Source organism: Physella acuta, unplaced genomic scaffold (assembly GCF_028476545.2).
Source record: "Physella acuta isolate Inbredline_101_S28 unplaced genomic scaffold, ASM2847654v3 ptg000758l, whole genome shotgun sequence".
Lineage (NCBI taxonomy): Eukaryota > Metazoa > Mollusca > Gastropoda > Physidae > Physella > Physella acuta.
The window spans coordinates 75,517-81,516 of record NW_026732276.1 but is presented as its reverse complement, the minus strand read 5'-3'; positions in this window follow the sequence as shown (position 1 = coordinate 81,516).

Sequence of the window (6,000 nt, the reverse complement as noted above, 5' to 3'; positions counted from 1 at the left end):
GTGAGTTACAGCCTGGCTAGGGAAAACAGTTGTTACAAGATAAAGCCAAGGGACATCTGTACAAATAAGAGACTTGTATCTTAAGGTCGTAGGTCATTGCTGGGCTGGCGGTCAAGGTCACGTGTTTCAGCGGTTGTTTGTTTTGAGTAGATTTTCTTTTTCCGGCTCACTCTGACTGTTTACGAACTTAGTGAAGCTAATTATAAATTTAGCCATTTAGCTCAGAACTCAGGACAAAGACGGTACTCAGTACTGTAGCTCAGGACAAATGCAGTACTCAGCCACGTAGCTCAGGACGAATGCAGCTACGTCACTAAGTGTTTCTTTCAGACATTTTTTTCAGGGGGTGGTGGGTGGGGTTAGCGGACCAAATTTTCCGGGCGTGGGGTGGTGGGGAGTGGGTTAAAAGTATATATTGCCAATAAATTTCAATTTCATTCAGTGAGGGGCGGTAGACGAGCCTCGGTGGGTTGGGGAAATCGGGAAGGCACTGTCCCCCCCCCCCCCCGAATAGATGCCTGAAAGAAACACATTGTACTTTGGCAGCAAGAGCATTGACTGTCGCATCACATTTTGTTGTGATTAACCTTTCTGTTAGTAGAATAGTCGAGCAAGGGTGAAACCGATGGCTTAACTGTCTAATAGTGGTATAGACAGGGAATGTCAGAGAGACTGCTTAGAGTAGAGTGCTTAAGTTAACACGCTAGCCCTTGATATATCGGTAAACGGAAAAAAAGTCACAGGAAAAAAAAACACAAAAAAAAAGTCACAGTTTTTGCTAGGAAAAAAAGTCACAGAAAAAAAGTCACAGTGGAAAAATTTTATCGGAAAAAAAGTCACAGAAATAAAGTCACAGAAAAAAAGTCACAAAAATCTTTTCTGAAATATTTTGATTTATTTGTTGAGAATAATAAAATTTTGTTTGTTTATTGTTGTGGGTTGTATTTTTTTATAGCATATATTATTTATAGACGTTAAAAGCATTATGGTTTATAACATTTGTAAGTAAAAATACTCTAAGATAATCTCAAATTTTGTTACGTGCCTAGTTAAATACGCGGTAGAAAAATTAAGTATAAAAGAAATTTAGGCACAGCATTGTGTTTTGCTTATGTTTTGTAGTAGGCTATTCTCTGGTCAGCCTCTCCTCAGTCGGCCTTGTCCGAACATATTGTGTGATGTTGACGTTGTGTGTCAATGACAGCCATTGAACCTTGTCGGCTTGCTGTTTTGATCCCGTGCTTTGTTATATAATGAGCGTGATAAATGTGGGCAGTAAAGGTGGTTGAACTAATCATAACTATTGTTGCGATGAGTTGAGGGCAGCAAGTCAGATGAACTTACCATTTCACGGTAATTTAATGTTAGTGTTTTAAAAGAACACGATGAAAACCGAGGACGTTGGAACATTCTACTAAATGCTATTAATATTATGTTTAGCATAATTACAATCTACAAACTTCATACTTAATATTTTAGGATGAATTATAAAAATTACCATGCGTATACAACCTATACACATTACATTACATTAATTAATCCTAAGTTAATTTGCACTCTCTGAATATATAATATATAATTCATAAAAGTATTAACAAATTGCATGCAAATATATATTTGTGACTTTTTTTCCTGTGACTTTCTTTCCTGTGACTTTTTTTCCTGTTACTTTTTTTCTGTGTTTTTTTTTCCTGTGTTTTTTTTTCCTGTGACTTTTTTTCCTACAATCGATATATCGACCGTTTTATTGACCACTCCCGTATCCCACGCAAAAGACTGAATCTACTTTTGCACTGTCAGATCGGAAAGATGACCTTAAAAACATTATTAAAAATATGTAAACATATTCATTCATTTGATTAGTTCCATTAGGGTTATTAACAGAAACTCTTCAATTTTCCATTCTTTATCGTTTTATTCTTTTTACATTTTTTTTCCTTATTTAATTTTTCCTTTTTTAATTTTCCTTTTTTAAATTTTTCATTCTTTCATTTTTCCTTCTTAAATATATTCTTATTTTAATTTTTCGTTCTTAAATATTTTCTTAATTTAATATTTCCTTATTTTAATTTTTCCTTCTTTAAGTTTTTCCATCTTTTTATTTTTTCTTTGATTAATTCCGATCTTTCTTTTTAAAACGCAGCAGATGTCAGCACTAGGGTGAGACCAGGCCGTGCCTCTGACGTACGGCCCCAATGACGTAACCGAACACCCATCGACGTCAGCCAATGACGTCGCGTCACTGAACTGATAGTTAAATTAACGTTAAGGATCGGGTTAATTATGTAACGTGAAGGGGTGGGTGAGTTTTATGATTGTGATAATGGATGAGATAGTCGATAAGATAGTGGATACGATGGTGGATAAGATGGTGGATACGATGGTGGATAAGATGGTGGATACGATGGTGGATAAGATAGTGGATGAGATAGTGGATGAGATAGTGGATGAGATAGTGGATGAGATAGTGGATGAGATAGTGGATGAGATAGTGGATAAGATGGTGGATACGATGGTGGATAAGATAGTGCCTGAGATAGTGGATGAGATAGTGGATGAGATAGTGGATACGATGGTGGATAAGATGGTGGATACGATGGTGGATAAGATAGTGCCTGAGATAGTGGATGAGATAGTGGATACGATGGTGGATAAGATGGTGGATACGATGGTGGATAAGATAGTGCCTGAGATAGTGGATGAGATAGTGGATAAGATAGTGGATGAGATAGTGGATAAGATCGTGGATGAGATAGTGGATGAGATAGTGGATGAGATAGAAGATGAGATAGTGGATGGATGGTTTTGAATTTACTCAATTTTCTCTTTTTTTGTTTTATTTACTTGCAACTTAGTCTAAAGCTCCGCGGTAGCCTCTAATGAAGTTATAATTAGCAATGTGCTGAAAAATGTGATTGTCATTAGTTTTTCTTAAAATCTCGAATTTAAAAAAAATTGCGACGAAGTAGGGAGGTATGGTGGAAGAAGAAGAAGAAGAAAAAGATAGACTCCTACAAATGTTATATAATGCGAGTGATTCCACTAATGAATTTAGAGTTTTTTTTATGCATTTCTTTGGGGGAGAGGGGGCATCGGACGAAATTGAAAAAAAATATATAGAATGTATATTAGAAATTACATAGCCTACTTTTACCAGTTTCCAGCACTCCAACAACTTTAAAGAGCCCCCGACCCCAACCCGTAAAATAATATCTGAAAAAAAAAAAAAAAAACAACAACCAGATGACAACTAGGACCCGTAAAATTGGCCCCGACGAAATGGCCCCAGGAAACGGCGGCCCCGACAAAATGGCCCGACAAAACGGCCCCGACAAATCGCCACAACTGAAACTACAGCCTTACATTTCTACATCGAATGTTTGTAAAGTGTACTAACTACCACACGTTTATTACCCGCCCCACCCCTCCCATCCTCTCATTAAACGGCTGTGTGTTGCCAGATCAATGTAAAAAGCTGGCCTTTTGCTTACAAGGAAAGTAAACATTGAGATGCAAGCAAGCAACGTTAAAAGGGAAGAATCCGATTCATGAGATTTGAATTGTTTTTTTTTTTTACAAGAAGAAGATAATTCGACAGTGGTGTGAGTGAGAGAGTGTGTATGTGTGTGTATGTGTTAGTGTGTGGAATTGGGTGTAGATGGGCAATGATACAAATAACGAAGAACACAAAGATGTGATGTGTGTGTGTATGTGTGTATGTGTGTATGTGTGTATATGTGTGTGTGGAGTTGGGTGTAGAGCGGCAGTGATACAAATGACGAAGAACACAAAGATGTGATGTGTGTGTATGTGTGTGTGAGTGTGTATGTGTCTGTATGTATGTGTGTGGAGTTGGGTGTAGAGGGGCAATGATACAAATGACAAAGAGTACAAAGATGTTATGTGTGTGTATGTGTGTATATTTATGTGTGTATAGAACTAGGTGTAGAGGGATAGTGATACAAATGACGAAGAACACAAAGATGTTTACATTTGGTGACGGACGTTGTGTGTTGACTGTGGTGCAGTAGAGTGGGGGGATCACTAGAGTCAGCCAGATACAAAGGCGACCCCACCCGGCACCCCTGGAAATTTCTGCGTCCTATTCCCCCTTCCCACCATGGGTACCGCTGATACAATGAGGTAGGGATATGATAGACGATAATATATTGGAATATGGAGCAGACTTTCTTTGAGTGTTTCGTTCAGGCATATATTCGGGTACACACCTTCCCTTGAAGCACGTCACTCCCCCTCCCCCCCCCAAACGAAATCAAATGTATATAGAAAATATGTTCTTTCACCAATTTTACCCCAGAAAGTCTGAAAGAAACACCAATTTCTTTCAAGCATCTTTTGGGGAGGGTCACTGCCACCACCACCCCGGAGCACGAAAGCCTGTAAACTTGTATGGTCCAGTTTTTTAAATAAATGTCTAAACTCTTGAAATAGTTTTGAATTTAGCACGTTATATAGTAGGATCGTAAGTTATATATCAAAGACACGGGAAGTTGAAACTGTTGCTGCAGTCAAGTTGTACAGTGGCCAGGAGCTGTACCTGGTGTCAAAGGTGGCTTAAGCAATAGAGACCATAATTTAGTGACGCAACTCAAAATGAGCTTTTTAATTTTTGTCTACCGCATAGGACGCTAACGGCCAGTGTTTCTTCCAGACTTTTTTCTCCGGGGGGGGGGGGGGGGGGCACTTGAAATTTTTGGGAAGGGGTTGGCTTTCTTCAGGGGGAGGGGGGGGCGGACACTGTTAAACGTATATATTTTCTATATAAATTATATACATTTCATTTCGTTCGGGGGGGGGGGGGGGGGGCTGTAAAAAAATTTCGGGGGGGGGGGGGGGGGGGAGGCGCCTGGAAGAAACTCTGCTAACGGCGCCCAGGGTAACCGCCCCCCTATCACGGCGCCCAGGGTAACCGCCCCCTATCACGGCGCCCAGGGTAGCCGCCCCCTATCACGGCGCCCAGGGTAGCCGCCCCCCTATCAACGCCACTTGTAAAATATCTGGTCTCATTTGGGACCAGCTATAGCGAGGTCTAATTTCTAAAGCGATAGAAGCTAAATTGTCAGCCGGCTAATATAATTGACTCTGTAATTAAACATTCCGGTACTGGTTTTCTCTAGTTAAACGAGTAGGCGACACTTCTCATAATGACTACTAATTACCAGCTTCTATGATCGTTTTTTTTTTGTTGTATTACCATAAGCATTAGTACCCTAAAGTCTGGTAAATAAGATGTCAATAAAAAAGACCATTGAAAATGGATCTTCTATAGTTCGAATACGTTATTCTCTGTATATGTCGATGTAACGTACCTATTTACCTCCCATGATACTACAGTGTACACCAAACAAAAATCTAACGTTAACACTCAATAATAGCAGGGTTTCTTTCTGAGATTAATTCGGGAAAGGGGGCGGGGCAAATATTGGCTTAAGTATATATTTTGTATATAATCAATATACTATTTTCAACATCGTCCTAGGGCGGGGTAGTAGACTTGCTCCAGGGAGTGCCCCCCCCCCCCCCCCCCACTACTGTAAGGATGCCTGAAAGAAAGACAAAATCATAGCGCCAAAACCAAACCCCGTGTCTCTTTCTACATGATCCCGCTATACATATGCATGGGTACGTCTAACCGACAAGACCCAAGAAAACAAGACGCAAGTCTTGTTAAAGCGCGATGGGAAAATTCCAAACTAAAATTCCTGGCTCTTCCAGTGGTCACCGGACGTCTGTCAGCCGTTATCCAGCGTCACCGTCTTCCTCACGCACCGTAATAGCCGTCTCAAGTCGTGTGTCTCGTTAACTGCTCGCCGACACCCCAACAGATTGTGGGCGGGAGGCGGAATACGATAGGGGCGTGGCCACGCACCACCCCCGGGGGGAAATGCAAGTGCAAGCAGCGAATGGTTCTCGGAAGAGGCGGGAAGCTGGGCAGACGACACGTGACGTCAGAGCCGGGGCGCGTGCTAAGAAACAAGC